This window comes from Pristis pectinata, chromosome 9, assembly GCF_009764475.1.
Source record: "Pristis pectinata isolate sPriPec2 chromosome 9, sPriPec2.1.pri, whole genome shotgun sequence".
NCBI classification, from domain to species: Eukaryota; Metazoa; Chordata; class Chondrichthyes; order Rhinopristiformes; family Pristidae; genus Pristis; species Pristis pectinata.
In genome coordinates, this window is record NC_067413.1 from 71667090 (window position 1) to 71693416 (window position 26327).

At 39.4% G+C, this 26327-nt stretch overlaps 1 protein-coding gene across 1 annotated transcript in view; it reads right to left on the reverse strand.

The window, feature by feature from the left end:
- Positions 1-24805, reverse strand: part of pcmtd1 (protein-L-isoaspartate (D-aspartate) O-methyltransferase domain containing 1) — a 76644-nt gene extending 51839 nt beyond the window's left edge. The window contains exon 1 of the mRNA XM_052022964.1: positions 24784-24805. The gene's annotated coding sequence lies outside the window, so the exon portion shown is untranslated. The remainder of the gene's footprint in view (positions 1-24783) is intronic.
- Positions 24806-26327: the final 1522 nt, after the last annotated feature.

The window sequence follows — 26327 nt, forward strand, 5'->3', positions numbered from 1 at the left end:
GAATAATCTTTGCTTTTCCAAATGCTAGACAGGTCAAGTCTGCCCCACACTGCAATGACACTTCCCAAAGAAGCTCTGCCTCTTTCCTGGCACTACAGGGTCAAACTCTGACCTCACAAAGCTGGCACTGTACAAATTATGGCCGTCTTTTTCTCAATACTGCATGCGCTGAATAAGTTCTGCCCCCTTACTTATCAATTCATGGACTGACTGTGTCCTTGCAGCACTGGCAATGCATGAGTAAGCTCCAGCCCATCGCCCAGTTCTGTGGGGGCCAGCTAGGCCTATCAAAGCAACGGTAATGCATACAAAACTATCCTTCTTTTCCCAGCACTGGGCAAACCAGCTCTATTCATCACAGCACTGAGACTGCATGAATTAGGCCTTCCCATTTCCCCTGCACTGCACAGGCAGTCCCTGCTCCTCACAGCACTGGTACTGCTTGAATAATCCCTGTGCCTTTCCTGATGTTGCTTGTGCCAGCTCTGTCCCTCATAGGATTGCCACTCCTTCCCTTTACCTGGCACTGCATGAGTCACTCTGCCCTTCACATCACTGGGACTGCATGAATAAGTTCCTCTCAGTGCACTTCCACACCACCACGCCCCGCCCCCCCACCCCCTTCCTTGCTCACTACAGACCAAATATTTCAGGCACCAACTCTGTATATAGAAATATAGAGCCATAGAAACATAGGAAACAGTCCTTCAAGCCTACTCCACCATTCAAATGATCATAACTGATCCTCTTTCTCAATACCATGCTCCCACTTTCTCTCCATATCCCGCAATGCATTTTGTTTCTGGAACTGTCTCTCCCCTCTTGGCTTCCATTTCTGTGGTAGAGAAATCCACAAGTTCACCATCTCTCCTCATCTTAACCTGTATTCTGAAACTGTGGCCCTTTATTTTAAATTAGTAAATTGGTTTATTATTGTCACATGTACCAAAGTACAGTGAGAAACTTTGTTTTGCATGCCATCCATATAGATCATTTCATCACATCAGTGCATTGAGGTAATCCAAGGGAATAAAATAACAAAATGCAAAATAAAGTGTAACAGTTATAGAGAAAGTGCAGTGCAGGCAGACAACAAGGTGTAAGGCCATAACAAGGAACGAGGTAGATTGTGAGGTCAAGAGCCCATCTATCGTACTAAGGGATCATTCAGTAGTCTTATAACAGCAGGATAGAAGCTGTTCTTGAGCCTAGTGGCATATTTTTTCAAGCTTTTGTATCTTCTGCGCGATGGGAAGGGGGAGAAGAGAGAATGGGTGGAGTCTTTGATTATGTTGGTTGCTTTACCGAGGCAGTAAGATGTGTAGACAGAGTCCAAGGAAGGGAGGCTGGTTTTACAACCACCATGATTTTACAAACACGAGCTAAGGGAAACAACCCGAACATTCAATATCGGGCCCTTCCAGAATGCTTTTATGTTTCAGTGAGACCTCCTCTCATTCTTCTGAACTCTAGCGAATACAGAATTATCTGTTCCAGTCTCTCCTCATACCATAGCCTGATCATCTTATGAATCAGTCTGGTGAACCTTCACTGCACTTCCTCTATGGCAAGTATATCTTTCTGAATACATTTTGCTTCTTTATCCAGCACTGGGTGGACCAACTGTGCCCTACACAATACTTGCATAACCTGAATGGATTCTGCCCCTTTCCAGGTGTTGCACAGGCCGGCTCTGCTCTTAGCACAGGTACTATATGAATAAGTCCCAACTCATTCTCAGCACTGTACAGACCAATTCTGGTTCTCATTGTACTGCCACTGAATGAATACACTTGACCCCTTTGTCTAACCCTACACAGACTGACTCTGCCTTTGAGAACACAAGTCCTGCATTAATAAGTTCTGCCCTCTTACCCACTACTGCATGGACTGACAGTATTCAACATAGTGTCAGTTCTACATGAATTGGCTCTATCTTTACACCAGCATTGCACAAATTGTGTCAATGTTCACAACATTGACAACACCTCACTAAGCGCTAAAACATTTGTTTATCATTGCATAGGCCTCATTCAGTTCTAACAACACTGGCAAGTCATGCATCCTGTTCTGTTCTCTAATTCAATTATGCATGGAGCAAACCTATTCACTATTTTCCAAAGGACACAGTTTTCCTTTTCACACCAGCACTGCAAGAATTTATTGAACCTCCTTTTTCTTGCAAACACTTGGTCTGATCCCACAGTCCCAATAGTACTATGTCCCCTACAGTACTGTGCAGACTGGCAACTCTCCAGCAACACATGCAAATTCTACTCCAGTTGAAGCATTGGGATTCCACAGACTAATAGTGTCCCAATAGCTTTACCAATATATGGATTCTTTCCAACTCCAGAACACTGCATGAACTAACTTTGCACCAACGACTTTGGCATTGGAAATGTTTGCTTCACCCCTGCATTATTGTATAAACTATTTTCAATAGAGGTGCAATGCACTTGTAGACTGGTTCACTCACAAAGTAAGCAAAAAATGTAGTAGCAGCTGCACATTGTACTCCACTTCTGAAATTCTGTTCCATTGACTTCAGGCCAAGTGAATTTTGAAAGTAGAGTATAATACATAGCTGACACTACATATACACATTTGGAACTAGACTTTTTTGTACAGAAGTTTGGCTCGAGGGATGACTTTCAATAGTTCACACCAAGGTTGATGTCCTGCTATGTACAAAACCCGAAACCAGAATTAGGTTGGCTGCAAACATTTTGTTAGAACAATTACTGGGAAATAATTAGGGCAATGTGATTGATAAGATTGCTCTTAGAGCCAGTGTGGGTTCAATGGCCTGAATGGCCTCCATATAGGTCATGAGAAATATGAAATTTTATCATTAACTTCCCGTAGATGCCACGGACAAGAGAGCGCACCAGCGCCTCTACTTTCTCAGGAGGCTAAAGAAATTTGGCATGTCCTCTTTGACCCTCACCAATTTTTGATGATGCACCATAGAAAGCATCCTATCTGAATGCATCACAGCTTGGTAGGACAACTGTTCTGCATGAGATGGCAAGAAACTGCAGAGAGTTGTGGACACAAGTCAGCGCATCATGGAAACCAACCTCCCCTCCATGGACTCTTGTCTACACTTCTTACTGTCTTGGTTAGGCAGCCAACATAATCAAAGACCCCACCCACCCCGGATATTCTCTCTTGTTCCCCCTTCCTATCAGGCAGAAGATGCAAAAGCCTGAAAGCATGTACCACCAGGCTCAAGGACACCTACTATCCCACTGTTATAAGACTATTGAATGGTCCTCTAGTACGATAAGATGGACTCTTGACTTCACAATCTACCTCATTATGTCCTTGCCCATTATTGTCTGCCTGTACTGCACTTTCTCTGTAACTGTAACACTTTATTCTGCATTCTGTTATTGTTTTCCCTTGTACTACCTCAGTGCACTGTTGTAATAAAATGATCTGTATGGATGACATGCAAAGCAAAATTTTTCACTGTACTTCAGAACATGTGAGAATAATAAACCAATTTAATTTACCTGTGAATATATTCTGTGATAACAGGTGAGAATCGGTGCCCATCCATCTGTACTATAGGTCCAAAGATAGAGTGCTGCTGGTTATTCCTGGTCAACTGGTGATCCTTGATGCCAGGGTATAGTTCATTCACCATGTACAGTGGCTGGTTCTGCTCCCTGTATTTCTCCTGGAGTTGTTGCACAGTAAAGCTGATGTCCACTCTGCCTCTGAATGAATGAAATCTGCACGGCAATGGGGGAAGCAGCTCATAGGCCAATGCCTGGAGGCAGCTGAGAAGGACCTTGATGATGACTTTCCCTTTGGCAAAGAACAGGGTATCCCCTCTGTGGTTATCACATGAAATTATCTCTCTTCTTGAAGATGAGTTTTTCTGGTATGTCTTTCCCTTCCCACATGTGGACATTGAAATTGTCATTTTAAAACTTCATCAGGGATACTCTCTGCTACCAAGGCCTTGTTACTTTTTTACCTGGGATGTGATCTTTCTGACTTCTTGTCAGTCAGGAGTGGTTACAAGGCAGGACCAAATAGATTGATGTGGGATGGAGCCAGGCGCGTAATGTTGAGAACACAATTATTATTAAGGAGGTCTTGGTAGTGTTCCTTCCAGAAGGTGTTGACTGCCTCTCTGTTCTTGATGAGTCCACCCAATTCTGTGTTCTCATCGGGGTGGGACCTTTGGTGTTTGTGCCATAGATGCCCTTGACATGGTTGAAGAACCTGTGCATGTCGTGGTTGTCAGTGAATTGCTGCACCTCCTGCACTGTCTCCATCTACCTTTAGGGCCCAGGTTTTCTGATTGGCCTCTGGCTTCAGATGCCCATAAAGTTGTTTCTTTTCTCTTGAGGAATGGTGGAGTTTCTAATCCAGGAATGGCTTAAGCTTCCAGTTAATCAGCTCCTCAATTTTGTTTTCATTCTCATCTGCCCAGTCTTGGCTCTTCTTGGTAGAAAAGCCAAGAATCACTTCAAAAATGCTAATTATGGTGAACTTCAAGGCAAGCCTTAAGCTGTGGGCATCTTGTGGATCCTGAAGGCTGGGAATCAACAGTTTGCATGTGAGGTGCTGTCTGTAAAGGGTCCTTGAGAGCTTTGAACTTCATCTTCTTGTTGCAACACTTTTATTGACACCAATGTTTTGGAGACAGGTTGATCAAGATGATAAGGTGGTCAATCCAGAGAACATTAATACCTGTCATGACATGGATAATGTGGACATCTTTATAGTCCTTCACTCACAGTATGATATCCACAGCCCAGCGCATCACGGAAACCAGACTACCCTCCATGGACTCTGTCTATACCTCTCATTGCCTTGGTGAAGCAGCCAGCGTAATCAAAGACCACACACACCCGGATCATTCTCTCTTCTCCCCTCTCCCATCAGGCAGAAGCCTGAGGGCACATACCACCAGGCTCAAGGACAGCTTCTATCCCACTGTGATAAGACTATTGAACGGTTCCCTTATATGATGAGATGGACTCTTGACCTCACAATCTACCTTGTTATGACATTGCACCTTATTGTCTACCTGCAATGCACTACCCTGTAGCTGTGACACTTTACTCTGTATTCTGTCATTGTTTTACCCTGTACTACCTCAATGCAGTGTGTAATGAATTGATCCGTACAAAGGGTATGCAAGACAAGTTTTTCACTGTACCTCGGTACAAGTGACAGTAATAAACCAATACCAATACCAATCTTTCTGATGAAGGCACTCCCACAGTGCTTTTGGGGAGGGTATTCCAAGACATAGATCATAGAAATGATACAATGGTAAAATATTCCAAGTCAAAATGGTATGCAACTTGAAGGGAAGCATGAAGCTCATTCTAATCATATGTTCCTGAAGCCCTTGTCATTTTTGATAGAGGTTGCCAATATAGGAGATGCTGCCCGAGTGGCCTTAGTGAATAATTGTTTTGCATTTAGTAACTGGTACACATTGTGCACACTGTGCACCGGTTGGGGGAAGGAATGAGTGTTTGGTTGATGCCCTGGATCATGCCAACTTTCTTGAGAGTTGTTGGAGCTGCATTCATCCAGGCAAGTGGAAAGCCTATCATTACTCTCGGGATATGTGCCTTACAAAAGTTGGGGATGCTTCATATTATCACATTGGATTATTATCCGTTTAATGCCCATTGACTTCCAGTTGTACTAAGGCTCTATGATGCTACACACAGTCAAATGCTGCCTTAATATTAAGGACAGTCCCTCTCACCTTACCCCTGGAGTTTAGCTCTTTGGTCAATGTTTGGACCAAGGTTGTGATGAGGTCAGGGCTCAGTGGTCCTGGTGAAACTTTACTGAGCATAAGGCAACAGGTTACCGGTAAGTACTCCCTGATAGCCCCGTCAATGACTCCTTCCATCACTTTGTTGATGACTGAAGGTAACTGGTTCAGCAGTAATTGGTTGTATTTGATTGTCCTGGTTTTTGTTAACAGGACATGCCTGGACAATTCTCCATATTATCAGACAGATGCCAATGCTGTAACTGTACTGGAACAATTTGGCTAGAGGCAAAGTTAGTTCTGGAGCTCAACTCTTTAGTTCTATAGTTGGGATATTGTTTTGTCCCATTGAGTTTGCTGTATCCAGTGTTCTAAGGCATTTCTTGCTATTACACAGGGTGAATTGAAAGCCCTTGAGTTACTTTGCTGAATATTCACTGGCTGTGAATGGGTTGTTCTGAGACTCTAAAAGACATTACACCAACCCCCCGAAACAGACAATCTACTCCAAGTTCTGTCATGGGAAGCGATTACTGGTAGACAGAGAGCAAAATTCAACAATGTGCTCAATGCCTCCTTGTAGAAATGCTATATACCCACTGACTCCTGGCAATTGCTGGCTCATGACCACTCAAAGTGGAATCCATGCATTAGGAGCACATAGAAATTCAGGATAAACTGTAGAAGAAGTACATCACCTCACAACACCTCCTGCCCCATCTGTGGAAGAGTCTGTGGTTCCCACATTGTCTCATTAGCCACCTCAAAACACACAAAACTGAGTACAAGCAAATCATCGTTGATTCCAAGTAAATGCCAAGGAAGAAAAAGTTAAATTAGATTTTTTTCTTTATTGCAGGAATGAGGTAAAAAGTCAAAGATCATTGGCTCATCGTATTTAATCTTCTTATGTATGTTAATTTTTAATACACTACTTTGTCGAGGCATCAATTGAGTGAGCTAAAGAAAATGTAGTCGAAGTATTTTGTTGAAGATCATTAATCCAGCCTCTCTAACTTGTACCGATGATTATCAAGTAGAATGTGATGCTTCTTATTGGTATTCATGTAACACTGATTTGCATCAATGAGGTACATCATTGGTCATGCATGCTGGCACTGTTCCTAAATTGAAATTAATTTTTATTTGCTGAAGTTTGATGGCATTGTTGCACTTGGTGGTTGTGCCACCTTTTACACTCTTCAGCTTGTGTTGCAGTAAACATTGCAACAGCAGCTGGTTGCTTTTTCTCTCTGTGCTTCTGGAACAAGATATGAATCATCATTGTTGCAGTTTCAAGTTCATGCTTATTCTTCCTGTGAAAGGCTGAGCAATCTGGTAAATGGAGTGAATCCCAACAGTGTGTTTGAAATAGCTCCACTATCATCAACTGTTAAAAGTCACAAGTAACATTAACCACAGCTGTTACATGAAATGTAGTCTTGGGTATAAAATGAAAAATAAACTGATAAAAGATTGTTTTTACATTGCACTGGACTTGCACAGTACAGGCAACTCCTGAAGTACAGCCTGTTAAGTGCCAAATGTGGAACCATGGAGACTCCTAAATCCAGCTGATGGGAAAATCATATTTAGTGGGTCTTCTGGACTACTAGTTTTAGTGAGTCTCAGCAGTTTTACATTTAGTATGAATTCTGTACTTCAGGAAAACAGCTTACTATTGCCATGCCTAAGCTCTTGAAATAGCACTGTGACATGAAAATAGAAGATAATGCAGTTTACTGTCATTTTTAGATAAAGATGGGAAATTTCATATAAATGTTAAATGTTAATACAACTTAATTTCAAAGTCAAGAGAGCAAAATACATTGAAATATTGAATAACAAGGGGGATTTAGTCAATGGAATTTTCTTTCTTTAAATAAATAAAAGGCATAATCAAAAGAATAAGGAAATTATCTACCCTGGAAAATAAACATCACAATGGGTTTGAGAAACAGAAGGATCGAGGGTACAGAAACAAATTTCACAAAAAAAGTAGTCATAGTCTATTGAGGTTATATAAAAAGCGAGAAAAGCACTGGGATTCATTTCTCAATTGCAATAATTAACAATAATTATCAATCAAAAATATCAAACAATAATTGGATGTACTCAGGATCATCCAAGAAGCTGAGAGTTTCATAGATGAGACCTTTACTAAGGTAGTCACACCCAAGGTATGGGCTTCAGATAGATGGGTGACCACAAGGAAAAGTAAAGGGAGTAGGCAGTCAGTGCAGGGTTCCCCTGTGGCCATTACCATCGTGATGGTATTGAAAACAGGTATACCTTTTTCGATACTGTTGAGGGGGATATTCTTTCAGGGGCTATCAGCAGTAGTCAGGTCTCTGGCACTGTGATCGGCTCTGAGGTTCAGAGGGAAAGGGTGTAGTCAGACAAGGCGATAGTGATAGGAGACTCAATAGTGAGGGGGACAGACAGGAGATTCTGTGGCTGCAGAAGAGATGCCAGGATGGTGTGTTGCCTCCCAAGTGCCAGTGTCAAGGACGTCTCTGAGCAGTTGCAGAAAATCCTTGACTGGGAGGGCAAACTGCCAGAGGTCATTGTACATATTGGTACAAACGATATGGGTAGAACAATGGATGCGGTTTTGCAGAGTAAGTATAGGGAGTCAGGGAAGAAGTTAAGAAGCAGGACATGGGTAGTGATCTCTGGATTACTCCTGGTGTCACATGTTAGCGAGATCAGAAATAGAAAGATAGCCCAGCAGAATTTGTGGCTGAGGAGCTGGTGCAGGGGGCAGGGATTCAGTTCTTGGACCACTGGGATCTCTTGTGGGGTAAAGGCGACCTGTACAAAAGGGACGGGTATTATTACAGTACAGTATTATTGTCAGAATGGACCTGTGTTTAGCCTATCCTTTGCTTTTAATGCAACAAACAGAAGAGAGCACATTTCTGAACCCCATCATCTGGACTTCTTATCTTTGTTATTTAAATGTCTGAAGGCAATCATGGCACGCAACAGGCCCTTAACAATGGATATGGGGGCTAGAAAGACAAGGCTAGCTGGAGGATATTGTATTTATTTTATGGTCAATGATATATTGGGATGCCCTTCAAAGGCAGAGTTGCACTACTTATTTATTTTTGTAACTTATAGTAATTTGTACATCTTTATGTCTTGCACTGCATTGCTGCAATAAAACAACAAATTTCATGACATATGTCAATGATAATAAACCTGATTCTGATTCTGATGAGGCAGAAGACTTATGTCTTGCAGCAGATCAGGGGACTTACTTGCTTCAGATTCAAGTTCAAATTTGTTTTCTACCCCCCTCTGCAAAGGGAGCCCTCGAACAGTACTTAAAATGGCAGAGATCCAGCAGTACATCCTCAGGAATATTTTACTAAGATAAATGACCATAAATGTCAAATATCTTGGAAGAGGTACAATGTAATGGCCTATAGCTGAGAATACAAAAGGGTATAATATAGAATGAAGTTAGGAAATTTATAAGTTACTGAGCTCAACAGCTGTAATATTGGTAGAGGATATGACTGTTAGTCATTAGGTTACTCAGCCATATGCAGATATCTGGATTATGATCCGGAGATGATGAGCTGAAATTATGGCACAGGGACTAGGGTTTCAAGTAATTACATATATCTTCAATTAAGAAACTAGTGTTAGTAATGGTAACTATTGGAATGTTGTAAATACCTGTTTTGTTCACTAGTGCCCTTGCCTGATCTGGCTTACATGTAACTCCAGACCTTCAACAATGTGCTTTGTTCTTCCCAGCTTTTTGAAATGGCTCAGCAAGTCTCTTAGTACAGGGGACAATTAAAGATAGACCACAAATATCGTAGCAATGTCTGCATCATGTGAATGAATAAATTGGAAAAATAAAGGAAATTTTCTGAGAACTTTCTATTGCATCGAATTTTATTGGTGAGCATCATTTCTTCAAATAAATTTGTAAGTAAAAAAAATGTGAATTCTAGTACTTTCATTCCTGGAACAAAAATACAACTCCAAACCAATCTCTAGCATTTCCCAACAATAGACAGTACCATATGAAATATGACTTGTTACTTCCTTATAAACTTGTACTTTGAACCAAATAACAAATTTTGCATGTGTGAAACTTCCAAGTTAAAATTGTGCTCAATTTCTCTTGTGTATATGAATGTCAATAAGAGAAAAATTTCTGAAAACATTCTCACCTGAGGTGTGGCTAAGGTCAGCCTCAAGAAAGAAAGAAATATTTTTTAGTTTGTCTCCTTCCTGGACCTGAATGAGTTATAGAATTATGTAACATTGATGATTTCAATGGTCAGTTTCCAAATCATTTCTTCTCATGTTATTGTTTTATACCAAATAAACAAATAGCCTGGAATTCCATTAACAAATAGTCTTGAAAAGCAGCAATATATAATTCATTTACTGCAAGAAAACAGGATCTTAATCATCGAAATGCTTAAATAATGACTTCTAATGTTTAGTCAAACTGTATCACATATTTGTAGGACATTCTGTAATGTTTTGGAGTGATTGAACTATTTCCACGAGGTGCTTCATGTGCATATAACTGTCAGAGATCCTCTTTCAAAATATGTCATCAATTTTGGAAAGAATTCAGCATATTTTGTTCATATTAAAAGCTTGTTGAGTGCAATAAGTAAAAGTGCATCAAAGATTGGATGAAACTGAGGAAATCCATTCAAAATATAATATATTAAGTGTTCCAAACTTTTATTAGTCAGGGTCATTGCGCTGACTAGTTTCAATATAATCAAGAAGCATATTTCATAAAGAATCACATTCCATCATAATTACTAGTTTTCAGAATCATGTCATGGTCCACTATCATCCAAGTCCATGTGCTGTCTACTATTCAGTGTAAACTGCAACTGTTTCTCCTTATTTCAGGCATGGAGTTGTTTCATAGAGAATTAACAAAATAATTGGGCCAGCTCCATGTATCAACCAGTTCAGAGTAAATTCATTGTACATTATACATTAATTCACATCATATTCAAAGAGAGAGAAACTGAAGTGTGTGTATTATTGAGCATTATAATACTGACAGAAATATATGGAGTAAGCAGTTTTTAAAAAGAAAACACAATGTGATATTGGATAAAGCTGTGTTATAATTTAACCACTAGCCAGTGGTGATAACTTGGGAATTTATACGTGTCACTTTGTATTTCTGATTAGCAGATAAAAAAAGCAATGGACAATATCATTGGGCATGCAATCAATCTCAATTTTCACTATCACAAACAGCATGCAGATGTACATCAACATATTTTGAAGATTGATTAACAAAATAAAATGCAGAGTGTGCAAATGCTTTTGATCATTGTGTTTTAGTTATTTTGCTACTGAACAGCTGAAAATGTTTGTGAGTAAAAATACATAGAAATAAATATGAAGAGCACTTACCTGTATGATGTAAGTGTGTTTGAAATGGTGCACTTGGATTTGGTCAGTGCAGGAGTAATGTAATGGCTTTGGAGGGTGTGGCAGCACAGATTCACCAGAATGATGCTGGGACTTAGCGGATGAAGTTATGAGGACCAGTTGCCTTTTACTACATAATAGAAGATAATGATAAGCATAATGACGGTGATTCTATTGGGAATTTCCCTTATATCTTGTGATGATTGAGGATACTTATCAATCCTGAGGGCTGCTGAGCAAAGGGGCTGCAGAAACAGTGTTTCTCGGGGTGAAGAGTGGTTGTGAGTGGAGAACCCAAGGTTTATATGTTTGAGAGAGGGATAATAAGTCAAAGGCTGTGCTTTTAAGGTTCTGGGAAGAGGGTGGGAGTTGGAGGCACAGTCCTGCAAGGCAGAGAAAATAGAATTGGATTTTGTGAGAGAGAGAGACAGACAGAGATAGGACAAACAGGGAGGTAAAGAGCATGGCAATGTGAAAGGAGCACCTAAAGGGGGACGAAGAAATAACACAGAGAGTGGTGTGTAAACAACACGTGGGGGAGGAATGGAGGAATATTGGTGGCATAGTGGTGGTATAGTTACTGTTAATGCCTCACTTCGAGGAAGTGGGGTTCAGTCCTGACTGTGGGTACTGTCTGTGTGAAGTTTTCATATTTTCACTGTGACCAAGAGGGGTTTCCCCTAGGTGCACAGGTTTTCTCTCTCATCCCAAAGACAATTGTGTATTTGGCCCTCAGGGTAGGTTAATACAAAAAAGAATCACAGGGGAGATGATGGGCATTGTAAGAGAGAATAAGAAGTAGCAAGGATATGGGGAAATAAGAAGCGTGGAAATGAAAGTAATGGGATTGTTCCCCTGGGAGTTGATATGGATCCAAGGGGCCAAATGGCCTACTTCTGTGTCATTATTATTATTTTTAGCGGAGAGAAACTGGAAGCAGCACTCTGAGGTAATGCTTGGATCGCACCTGCATTGTGTTTAGGTACAACGTGGCTGGGTGGTGATAGGGAGGAGAGTACAGTATGAACTGGAGCTGAACTGAAGAAAAAAAATGACATTTTACAAGCAGGGGATGGAGATTAAAGGAAGAAAGGAGTACCAACCTTCCATGTGAGCTGAGGTTTGAGAAAGGGGAAGTTTCTCTGAATTGGTTGGAAGGGGTCAACTGTGAGAGTCGATTAAATTAATTTATTAGAAGATTAGTTGGGTTAGTCAATAGAAAATTCAGTAGGTAGTTTCTGTAGATCAAAAATTATGTTATAAAATCTTTAAAATTTATTTATAATATACTATTTTAAAGTAGATATTCAAATTTAAAAATGGTTCATTTTAAATTAATGTACCATTTTTAAAGTAGCATACCTACATCCTCCTTAGAAATACACATCCATTTGAGGGTGGAGCACAACTCAAAGTTACATTTCTATTTACAGCAATGCGATCAGTCAAATTTAAATCACTGCTTTAATGAGGTGCAATATTGTTTTGGAAAGGATGTTTAAGTAAATATTTTTCCTCTGGGGATCAAATGCCATAGAAGAGAAAGACACTTTAACATAACAAACTAAAGTAATCTAGTCCTGAAACAGGAAATAATTTTCAACAAAATTGAACACAATTTCTTTCCTTTATAGCTTGTAAGTGACACCAAAAATCTATAATAAATGGCCTTGGTGAAGTGAAACTGTAATATATACCCACTAATCCCATCCTTGTATAAAACTAATAAATTGTTTCTATCAATCTCCAAGAGCTGAGTTTGTGACTCAGGCCTGGAGGGGGTGCTTGTTGTTTCTTGTAGCAAGCACATACAGGCTTGGGAGTATCTGGGCCTGTGTCATGGCTCCCTTGCAAAAGTGATCTTATAAGGTTCTACCTAATCTAAAATGGCATCTGTTCTTTTTGATAGTAGCCAATTGCAGTAAACTCACAAACAACAGGTAATTGGGTGACCACTAGGAAAGACAGATGAAATAGACAGGGAGTGCAGGATGATCCTTTGGCCATTCTCCTTAGTAACACATATATCGTTTTAGATACTGTTGTGGAAGATGGGCTTTCAGAGTCATAGAGTCACAGTCATGCAGCACGGAAACAGGCCCTTCGGCCCAACCGGTCCATGCCAACCAAGATGCCCCATTCAAGCTAGTCCCATTTGCCAGTGCTTGGCCCATACCCTGCTAAACATTTCCAATCCATGTACCTGTCCAACTGTCTTTTAAAAGTTGTTATTGTGGAGAACAGAGGAGAACAGTAGCAGCAACCAAGTGTGTGGCACCACAACTGGCTCTGATCCACAGCAAGGGAGGCTGGAGTCAAGGACAGCTGTAGCGATTGGAGACTCGATAGGGAAACAGACAGGAAATTCTGCAGCTGCAAATGAGTCTCCAGGATATGTGCCAAGGTCAAGGATGTCTTTAGGTAGTTGCAGAAGCTTCTCAAGGGGAAGGGCAAGCAGTCAGAAGTCATTGGGATTAATGACATAAGTAGAAAAAGGGATGAGTTCCTACAGAGTGAATGAAGGGATTTAGGCAAAGATTAAAGAGCAGGACTTCTGGGGTTGTAATCTCTGGATTGCTCTCAGGATTTGCAATCTATTTGTGGAGCCACGGAAGATGGGCGAGGTCTTAAATGAATACCTCTTATCTGTATATACTGTGGAGAAGGATATGGAAGCTGATGACTTCAGGGAAAAGAACAGTAATATCCTGAAACATATCAACATTATGAACGAGCAGCTGTTAGCAGTCTTGAAGCACATAAAGGTGGATAGATCCCCAGGGCCTGAGCAAGTATATGCTAGAATGTTGTGGGAAGCAGGGGAAGAAATTGCTAGGGCCCTGGCAGAGATTTTTGCACCTTCATTAGCCATGGGAGAGGCACCAGACTGGAGGATGGTTAATGTTCTGCCTTCATTTACGAAGGGCTGTGAGGACAAGGCAGGGAACTACAAACCAATGAGCCTTACATCAGTGGTGGGAAAATTACTAGAAGGGATTCTGAGAGACAGATTTATTTACATTTGGAAAGGCAAGGACTGATTAGGAATAGTCAGCATGGCTTTGTGCCTGGGAAATCATATCTCATGAATTTGAATGAGTTCTTTGAAGAGGTGACCAAGAAGATTGATGAGGGCAGGGCAGTAAATGTTGTCTACATGGATTTAGCAAGGCCTTTGACAAGGTACCATATGGTAGGCTGGTCCAGAAGGTTGGAGCACATGAGATCCAGGGTGAGCTAGCCAACTGGATACAAAATTGGCTTGGTGTTAGTAGGTAGACGGTGATAATGGAGGGTTCTTTTTCAGACTGGAGGGCCACAGGCATATGCTGGGTCCCCTGTTGTTTGTCATCTATACAGTATATCAATGATTTGGATGAGAATGTAGGTGGCATGATCAATAAGTTTACAGATGACACAAAATTTGGTGGTATAGTGGACAGTGATGAAGTTTGTCTAAGGTTACAACAGGATATTTATCAACTGAGAAAGTGGGGCAAAGAAACTCAGATGGAATTTAACTCAGCTAAGTGCAAAGTAAAGCATTTTGGGAAGTTAAACCAGGGCAGGATATATACAGTGACTGGTAGGGTCCTAGGGAGTGTTGTTGAACAGAAAGAGCTAGGGGTACAAGTACATAGTTCCCTGAAAGTGGTTGCACAGCTGGACAGGATAGTGAAGAAAGCATAAGGCAGATTTGCCTTCATCGGCCAAGACATTGAGCACAAGAGTTGGGATGGCATATTACTGCTGTACAAAACATTGATTGGACTGCATTGGGAGAATTGTGTGCAGTTCTGGATGCCATGTTATAGGAAGAACGTGATTAAACTGGGGAGGCTGCAGAAAAGATTCACAAGGATGTTGCTTGACTGGAGGGATTGAGTTATAAGGAGTGATTGGATAGACTGGCACTATTTTCTCTGGAGCGAAGGAGGCTGTGGAGTGACATTATAGAGGTTTATAAGATTATGAGGGGAATAGATAGGATAGATAGTTACAGTCTTTTTCCCAGGGTAGGAGAGTCTAAAACTAAAGGGCATGGGTTTAAGGTGAGAGGGGAACGATATAAAGGGGATCTGAAAGAAAGTTTTTCACAGAGAGTGTGGTTGGTATTTGAAACGAGCTGCCAGAGAAGGGCGTAGAGGCAGGTACAATTATAACATTTAAAAGACATTTGGGTAGGTACATGGATAGGAAACATTTAGAGGGATATGGGCCAAACATAGGCAAAAAGGATTCGCTTAGGTAGGCATCTTGTCAGCATGGATGAGTTGGGCTGAAGGGCCTGTTTCCATGCTGCATAGCTCTCTGAATCTATGTATCTATGAACACTAAGCCCAAAAAAAAACAGAATGTCCACCTTAGGCATTTGGCATGTACTTGGATTGCTAAATTTGCCAAATGACCTTCCCTCATTTAATACTGACAACACAGTAAGACTCACACATAAATTGGTGCTAGGTTATAAAACATAATTGCCTCTTATATTTTTATCTTTCTTTTTCAGTGTTCAGAAATTGCTTGCACTCCAAAAGATCAAAACCACAACTTGTTTTGGCTGTTACTGAGTGATCTTTCCAGCAAGATCACTTTTGTGAATAAATCATCATGTTCTCTCCAAGCTGCATTTACCTCCAACACACACTTTTCCAGCCACTGCAAACCTGATCCAAGATTCCTAAGGATGATAATCCCAATGTTCAGGAAATGACATTTAGCCACCAGGGAGAGAACAATAGATGCAGGTAGCTGCATGCTGGAGGCTTCAAATCTGCTGCTGACCTTCTGAAGGAGCCATCTGTTGTCATCACACACATTGCACATGAAGAACAGTATGTTCTGAGCTGCCAATAAAGTAATTTGGGGTAGTAAAGAAAGTTAACATCCAGACTGATCTTTGGCAGCAAATGTAATGAGGCACACAAGGTGCTAAAAGAAGATTGTCCTTACAAAGAGTAAACTCTTGGCAATGTACGTTAGAGATTAGGAATTTATAGATGCAAAGGAGGAAATCAGCCAGAATACATATTTATATATTTTCTTATTTGGTTAAGGAGCTGGTAAAATTAAATGCTCATAGATTTGCCTTAACGTGAGATTAAGGTGGTTCCAGATGGAGATCAATTTTCCTTTTGTGCTATAATGGCACAGGGACAGATTTTCTCTACTTTTTCTTTGTGGCAAGTATGTAAACACATTCTTTTAAATGCAATAAAATTTCACTGCAACAAGAGAAACAACTTAACAAAACAAAATCACTTTTGCTCTCCCCAGCAAATTTCCACAGATTCTCACATTCTTCAGAAAGTTATTCCTGCAAACTTTCACCAATGGGCCTTACCCCTAGCATTTGGAGAGTATCACATGACAAGCTGAGACCAACCACCCTCATGATTTCCAGGAGGATTGCTTGTTGAGACAATAAGGACAATTTGTGTTGGGTCCAAATCTAGCCAAATTATAAATAAAAAATAATCATTTGTTTTTATATGCCAGTATGAGAGTTATAACTATTGACTAGTATAGAATTATTTTACCTCAGTTTTGATAAGGCTATCCTCACAATGAGTTTGCATTTAGCAATTGAACTCTATATCTTTAAATGAACAGGTAATATTAGAACCAATAAGGCAAATAATTTTTTGGAGCAACAAAGTAAAATGTATTATGGCAAAATTTTCATTGAGCTGACATGCTTTCTGCTGCTACCCAGGATAAGCTTCTTTTCTATTGCACCTCAGCAACAGAAGTGTACTGATCCCCAACAGCTGCCCATCCACATCTCACCTTAAAAATGGGCCACCTGCAGAAGCAAGTTGTGTTGGTCCCTTTTAAAGCCAAAGGGCAACTAATACTTAAATATATGAATTGGTATCTATGTGGATCAGGAAACTGATTGCTATTTTCATTTACACATGTGGGGTGGTTATACCATAAACGCAAGGTTTGGATGGATCAGGTATTGAATAACCTAACCAAAAGTCCTTAAGTACATCAGTTCTGGTTTGCAAGGAAAGATTTTTTTATTACATCTCTAACTTCTCCTGAAAGAATGGAAATCTAACAACCTACTTTAGCCACACTGGCTCCAGGAAGGATTGTCTCCTCTACACCTTGACTCCATGTCAAATCAAGAGAGTTACGTGAAACTTTGGTTTGGTATCCACAGGTCATCAGCATGAACTCAAATAAAAATGTTTTTGTCCTTTCTTTTGCAGTTCCACATGAGTTTCATGGATGCCCTGCCCATCTCCCAGCTGCATTGTATACAGGTTGAAATTCTTGAGCAAAGCCATAGGAGAGCGACTATCATGGGGCAACTGAAATTTGTTTTTACCAATAAAATTGGATAATTTTTGCATAGTTTGCTTTCAGAATGCAGTTGGTGTATTGTTTGAGTGTGAGAAGCCTGATCTATATTTGTACTCTCTAACTCATGGGCGTATCATGAGGCAATGAGACCAGTTGTAACATCTCTAATGATATTTCAATTGAGATCAGTAAACTCAATAAAGATCAGGAAAGGCTTTTATTTATTCTGGTTTTTGACATTCTAATTGTATTTTTGGCACCAATTGTTCAGTATGCTCAAGTATGAAGGCAGTTGAAACTGTACATTGATCCAAACATTTAAATGACTAGAAAACTGTCGAAATATATATTTACTTTACTTTTGAGTAGTGTCATGTACACCAGTTAAGAATGCCTTTAAAAATGTAATTTACAATGTGAAACAACCTTTGATGCATTGTTGTACCAATCACTGCAGATATTTGAGAGCTTACTGTCTTCAGTAAAGGATAATCTATTACTTGACTTAGTAAGCAACAACATCGAAGAATGTTGTGACAGGTACACAATGACATGTGTCAGGATTTTCACATTGGTTCAGAGAATTCTTTGCTCTAAAATTCAACTCCATCATGTTTTTTCAGCATTATTCAACTGAAAATCAATATTCTTCATGAGTGAAACACAATAGCAACTATTTATGGGTTGTTTTGTATCACACGGAAAATAGAGAATAAGAATTATTCTGAAGTTATAAAAAACACTTCCATAAAAATGGTGCAGCAAGTAATTTATATCCCAGATCTATTACCATGACAGTTTTATGCAGTGTAACATAGGATTGTGTTGTCAGAGATGCCACATTTTAGATAAGACTTTTTTTTGTGGAATAACATTATGCCAGCATTTTCTCCCATTGGCAGAATAAAAGCAGATTAAGTTAAAATTCACCTCATTTGCAACTGCAGGAACTCCCAGTGACCAGCTTGACTGCTGCATTATCTCCACAATGACACTTCCAAAAAAACAACTTTGTATATAAGGCACATTGAAGGACATCAAAGACGTTCGATAAATTTACCTTCATTCTTTCTCTAGTTGCCCAAAACAGATGCAATACAGGAGAGCAATTGGAATTAAAGGCTTTCAGGCTGATGATCCATACATGTCAAGCAATAATTTTCTTGTCAATTAATATGAATGAATTGGAATATAGCAAGTTGGAAAACTCATAAGGGAACATATTGTTCCTGTGCCAATATGATGAACTGCACCATACAATTACTGATGTGTGGAAAAACAATAATTCAAAGATTATTTGTACACATGTGAAGTATATCACAAAAGGTATATCAATGATTTCATGAACCTCATGAATTCAGAAGCTACAGGGAGGGTATATATTGTTTTGTTTTAGAATGTGTTCACAATTGATCTAATAATAGTACCATCTGATATTTTCCATCTCCACTATATCAAAACTCTTACCTTGTTTCTTTTGATAGAAACCTAGAAATCTATTGTATACTATGTTTAATTTGGTTAACACATTCAGGTGCAATTCTTGATAACCCACATTAAAATAAATGGATTAGAGGCTTTTTTTAAGGAATAGAGAATAAGAATTATTCTGGTTAAAAAAAATCCTTAAAAAAGGGTTCAGCAAATAACTTGTAGTCCAGAGCTATTATAATAACCTTAAAAGATATATTTATTATAATTGGATATCCTCTCCAAGAGGAGAGGTGGGAATCAGCAAATGATATCATCGCCGATAGTGATTCTCCCAAATGAGTCTCAATCTAGATAATTCATGGATTGGATCATGAAGCCACAGCCTTCTGACCTTAGCAAGAGTGATAATTCTCAGTTCTCCTGGTGGTTCAGCTTGAAGAATAATAAAGAAGGCACACCAGCGGCTCTACTTCGTTAGGAGTTTGAGGAGATTTGGTATGTCACCAAAGACTTACAAATTTCGACAGATGTACAGTGGGGAGCACTCTGACTGGTTGCATCACAGCCTGGTGCGGAGGCTCCAATACACAGGAATGCAAGAGGCTGCAGAGGGTTGTAGAGCTCCACCATGGGCACAACCCTCCCCACAGGACATCTTCAAGAGGTGGTGCTTCAAGAAGGTGACATCTTTCACTAAGGACTCTCACCATCCTGGATATGCCCTCTTCTCATTACTACCATCAGGGAGGAGGTACATGAAGACACACACTCAACAATTCAGAAACAGCTTCTTCTCCTCTGCCATCATATTTCTGAATGGTCCATGAACCCATGAACACTATCACATTATTCCTTCTTTTTGCACAATTTATTTATTTTTGTAACTTATAGTAATTTTATGCCTTTGCACTGTACTGCTGCTGCAAAACAACACATTTCACGTCATATAAATAAGTGATAATAAATCTGATTCTGATTCTGATAGTGGGTAGACTATTGACTGTCCATTTTGCTTTAAAAGTTAAAATTATCATTATAACTAGTCAAGCTTAGGAAACCCTTGACTAGAGAAAGCTATGAAATCACACTTGCATTTCTAGATACTGTTAGGCTAGGTACTGAACAGTGACTGATGCAGAGATTGCAATTCAGAGTCTGGAGTCTTCAAACATGAGCTGCTTTATGTTCAGCTGAAACTTCAATCTTCTTACATTTTGTAATCCACAAGCAAAAGGTTTGACCAAGGAAAACCAGAAAGAGTGAAAAAGAGCTGCCTGTGATCTAAAGCAGCACAGCAAATGTACCATCAGGTTCTTTTACTTTGTGGTACAGAAAATGTAGCACACTAAGCATAGTTTCATGGGAATGACAGAAGAGATGCACCAAAGGAGTATTAGCAAAGATGTTATGAGAATCTAGAGACTATTGTATTACTTTGTTTGCTTTCATTCATTTTGACCTTATTCTAATTCTGTTCAGTTCAATTAGAACTTCCTTTCTGATTGCTACTACTGTCAGGGAGAGCTTCAGATAATATTTAATATCTGTTTGCAATCATTAATGTCATCCTCACTTTTATAGGCCAGGCTCTTGTTGCTTGTACTGCAGATATCTTCAGTGTCCGTTGATATATTCATCACACTCACTCCTAACCAAGAGCAACAATAAGAGAGAGCAACATGATTTTACAGAGTTAAAAGCTTTCCTGGGAGTGATTGATTTCACCCTCATGTTATCATTCAAACTCACATATACAAGCTTGTGTCTTATGGAAACCAAAATAAATACTCTTCACTCTGTGGGAATTTGTTGTGTTAGTACAAGCATTGTAGTGAATTACTATTTCTTAAGGAACTCTCGTGATGATTCCATTTTAAGGAACTAACATGTGCCATTTTTATTTATGGGCAGGGAAAGACAAAAGGTTGATGAAGCTCTGTGGATGAATTACAACTAATTCACCACACTTTCTGATTGATACCAGAGTTACATTAGCTGAAACTACATTTGCAAAATAAAAATTCCAGAATATGTTCTTTTATGTGCTCTATCCTTCTAATACCACTTATTGTCATCCTAAGCTACGCTCTTAATTTTTATCAATAGACAAATAAAAACTCAGCACAATATTGCAATCAAATGCCATTCTTGAATTTCATTGTTTAGAGATTGAATGTTCAAGTTGGCACAGTGCTGTGCATCACCTTTTGTGCTTTGTTTCACTCATGTGACAGAAACACTGTTACGCCCACAAAGTGAAATTCACTGCTAACCTGCTGGCCATTTTTCTGGAAACATCCTTGCTTTGAGAAGAACCTTAACCAGAATCAACATTGAGTCATAAAGTGATACAGCGCAGAAACAAGACCCTTGGCCCGACTTGTCCTTATCTTCTTGAGCTATTGTCTAAATCAAAAGCATTACTTTTTGAATATAAATTGTAATGCTTCCTAATGAAAATGACAAATTACACATTCTGTATTTTCTGCTTATAACATCAGAAGTGAATTTCATACATAAAAGCTGGGAATGCTAGAAACACTAAGCAGATCAGGCAGCATCAATGGAGAGAGCTATGGAGTTAACATTGTAATATTAATATAATATAATTTATAATAAAATATAATATAATAAATGTAATAATAATAATAAAAGAACAATCATCTTTCATCAGAAGTGGGACTATTGCAAGCTGTTTTCTGCAACTTTCTTATATTATTTGCTGAATGAGGTGCTTCTGTTATGGTATCATGAATCCTATGAGCTCTGTCTGTCTCCTTGAATGCATGTAGTTGGGCCCCAATAAATGGACAGCAAACCAGCTTGTCTTCCATTCATTTTGTCATTAGGCAATTGTCGATGGTATCTTACTGCTATTACAACTGTTTGAAAACTAATTACATTTCATGGCTGAATATAATCATTGTTTTTGCTTAAGATTTCACTCTGCTCTTTAACAGTTAAATCATTTTGACCATTTTCTGAAAGTTGGAAAATCATATATTAGACAGAGGTTTACTTTTCAGTTCCCAAAAATCTAAAGCAACCTCAGTTGCAGCCTTAATATAATACCAACAAAAAATTCTAATCTACAGTAATTGATGAAAAGATATAAAAATAATGAAAATAGAAACATGGTTGTAAAAGATTACAGAGGAACAGGATTATACCCACAGATAAATTCAGAGAATCAATGGGAGCATATCTAATCTGTATTTTAACATCATTCATCTACCACATCACTAAATATGCTTGCCTAACAAAAGTCTTTCAAGTGGAGGGCTAAAAGAGGACATGAGGTTGCTCTGGGAGACAAGGTGAAAGAGAATCCAAAGGGTTTCTATAGCTGTATTAAGAGCAAAAGGATAGCAAGGGCCAAAATTTGTCCTCTTGAAGATCAGCGTGGTCATTCTATGCGTGGAGCCGAAAGAGAAGGGGGAGATTTTAAATGGATTTTTTTGCATCTAGGGGTATGATTCTCGCTTGGGGTGCAAAAAGTCCTGGGTTCAAATCCTGGACGAGCCCCCAATTTTGTTAAGTACCACAGGGACAACTTTACCACCTGAGGGACAGAATATATAAGTATTTGGATAGACAGGGCCTGATAAGGGATAGTCACACACAGTAGCTTTGTGTGTGGCTGGTCATATCTAACCAATCCAGTAGAGTTGTTCGAGGAGGCTACCAGGAAGATTGATGAAGGGAAGGTGGTGGAAGTTGTCTACATGGACTTTAGCAAGGCCTTTGACAAAATTGCGCATGGGAGGCTGCTCCACGTTGGCCTTCATAAATAAGGGCATTGAATACAGCATGTTATGTTGAAGTTGTACAAAACATTGGTGAGGCCAAATTTAGGGTATTATGTGCAATTCTGGTCCCCTACCTACAGGAAAGATATCAACAAGCTTGAAAGAGTGCAGAGAAAATTTACACAGATGTTGCCGGGACTTGAGGACCTGAGTTGCAGGGATAGGTTGAATAGGTTAGGACTTTATTCTCTGGAATGCAGGAGGATGAGGGGAGATCTCAAAGAAATATACAAAGTTATGCGGGATACATATAGGGTGAATGCATGCAGGCTTTTTCCCCTCAGGTTGGGTGAGACTAGAACTAGAGGTCATAGGTTTACGGTGAAAGGTGAAATATTTAAGGGGAATTTGAGGGGAAACTACTTCACTCAGAGGGTGATGTAAGTGTGGAGTGAGCTGCCAGTGGAAGTGGTGGATGTGGGTTCAATCATAATATTGAAGAGAAGTTTAGATTGGTGCATGCATGAGCGAGGTATGGAGGGTTATGGTCCAGGTGCAGGTAGATGAGACTAGGCAGAAAACCAGTCTGGCATGGACTAGATGGGCTGAAAGGGACTGCTTCTGTTCTGTAGTACTCTATGACTCTAAGATCACTTTTTAAAGTTTTGACTTAGTCATAACAATTTTTTCAGTGCAAGTTCTATATTTCCATTACCCCTTGCACGAGAAAGAGTTTCTGACATCACTCCTGAATAATCTACTTCTAATTTTAAAGTTTTATTGCCAAAGCAAACAGTGGAATATAAATATGTCCTTGGTTCAGTTCCATTAAATGAGTAATATAGTGGCAAGCCCACCTTGTAATTTACTTCTGAAATTAAGTTCCATTCAAGTCAAAGGAACCCAGGTCTGAAATGGAGTAAAAGTTGCAACCCCTAAGGAAGTACACACTCAGCAGAAGTGACCCAAGATAAATTTTTATCCCATTTTCACTCTATGAACCTTACCCAGAGTTTGATTCGTCTTAAACAGTCCAATTATATTATCTCTTAATCTTTATATTCATGGGGATACATGCACATTTTATTCAATCTGACCTCATAATTTTCCAGCTGCTAGTGAGCAGCTGGTCCTCATTGTATAAATTTGGAATTGATTAGGAACTGCGATCAATCTACTGACTGAAAAGTCTGTCTTCAGTATATATTTTGAATGCTGCAATCTGAAATAAATTCTGAGATAATCTGTGCATTCTCCAGCTTTTATTTGTTTCTGTTTCAGATTTCCAGCATCTGCAATTTTTTCTTCTTTTTCTGTCTCTGGCCAGTACAAATTTTATGTAACAAACAATCTGGGCCAATACAGGGTGTTCAACTCAAAGCGTCGTCAGATCCTTTCCTCCCCACAGATGCTGCTCGACCCACTGAGTTCCTCCAGCAAATTGTTTGTTGCTCCATATTCCAGCACCTGCAGTCTCTTGTATCTCGAATTTTATGCAGCTTTTCTCTCTCCACAGTTGCTGTCTGACTTGCTGGGCTTTCCCAACATTCTCTTCCATTTCATATTTCCAGTTTGTACTGCGTTCTGTCTTACAGTTCCAGCAGGTTTTTCTCTCTGTCCCCTGTCCTCCATCTACACACAATTCTTCCAGACAGATAAACTGCACTAACTAACCTTGAGCCCATTGTCACAGTCAACACTTATCTGTCTCACCTGTTTTTTCTAGGCCTCTAACCTATTACAAACACTACCTTTGTTCTCTCCATCACCCTCCCTCTTTTAAACATGCCTGTTTTCCAAATTTTCCCAGTTCTGGAGAAGGTTCACTGACCTAAAACATTGAGTCTATTTCTCTCTCCTCAGATGCTCCTTCATCTGTTTATTTCCAGCATTTTCTGATACCATCATTTAAAAAAAATTTCTGCTCCTGATTGTCAATCTATTTCAAATATATGAGCTGGCTCAGAGGTGTCCATATTCATAAATACCTTCTTTGTTTTTACCATAGAAATGCATGCCTCATATTATGTTAATTAGATTCACAGTTCTTTCATTTATATAATGAAAGTCAAATAATAAACTTACTTGTAGATAACACTTTAGTAGCATTTTCTGACTGTAAGCTTGATGGTCCAGGCAGCTGCTGCAAATTTCCAAATTTTCAATATGATCCATTCCTTTTCTGTGGTTACCTGAGTGTAATGAGTAAAGCTGAACATGTTGCATTCATTGGAAGCAACTGAATTAAAATGAGATTGGATCAGAAGCCATGGTGAAATGTTGGCACCTGTGATAATGTGCTGACTCAATCTGGCAACAAATTGGCTTTATTCTGCCAAGCCAAAAGCAGTGAGCCACACAGGTCACATCCAGTCTTGCAGGAAGCATAATGCTACCATTGTACTGATATCAATGCTGCAATCATAGTTTAGCCCACATGATGCACTTGGATGGAATACCAGAACTGTACTGAACATTCTCAGTTGGGCAGTTCCACGTAGAATTAACAATTTTTTTGCATATTATTGACATATTGTACACAGTGAACTTGAAATCAGGTGCATTGTAAGTGTAAATTTACATCAACAACAACCATCAAAATTATTTTTTGTCAATTGTACAGTATTCAGTGTTAGACAATGTGCTTTAAATCCTGGTACACTTAGTTTAAATATTTTATAGGCAAAAGGAAACATACATATTATTTCTAAAATATCACTCAATAAATTCTGTTGCTTTCTCATTTGACAGCATGCCAGCTTTATGCTGGCTGCTTATTCACATGATTGATGCAATGCTAACTTTGCTGTTCGGTAGCTTATTGGTTCAGCATGAGTCCCGGTATTGTGTGGCCACCATCACTTAAAGCTAGCATGCATTATTAAAAGCCCACCTTCACTTCTTAAGGGGGAGGGGTGGGTGGACACAGTGGCACAGGGGAAATTCAATGTGTAGTCATTATTGTAAAGTAAAAAACACAGCAGCCAGTTTGTGTCAAGTAAGTTCCCACAAACAGCTCTGATAATGACCCAATAATCCAGTTCCCAGATGTTTGTTGTTGCTTGTGAAATATTGGCAAGAGCATAAGGGATATCTCCCCTGTACTTCTTCAAAACTGTACCACTGAGATCATCAGCATCAAGCTAAGAGAATAGATGGGGTCCAGATTCAACATTGAACAATCGTAGAAAATTTATGGATGCTGTTCAGCCTATACTGTTTGACAAAAATAGTCTTCCCAACCTAATCCTACCTCCCAGTACATGATCCATAGCCATTCAGGTTGTGGCCCAACAAGTACACATCCGGGCACATTCTAAATTTGCTGAGGATTTCTGTCTCTACTGCCCTTGAGTACCAGATCTCTGCCACCATCTGGGTGGAAAAAAAATTCCTCATTTCCCCTCTCAACCTACTGTCCATTACTTTAGTTTTTGACTTCTCTTCTAATGAAAATTTCCAAATTACTCTATACAAGACCATTATAACTTTAGACATCTCATTTTAGTTTCACCTCTGCCTTTTCTGTTTAAAAAAAACAGTCCATCCAATCCTTCCTCAGCCCTGCCAAAATCTTCATTAACCTCCCCTTCACCTTCTCCAGTAGAATCACATCTTTCCTGTAATAT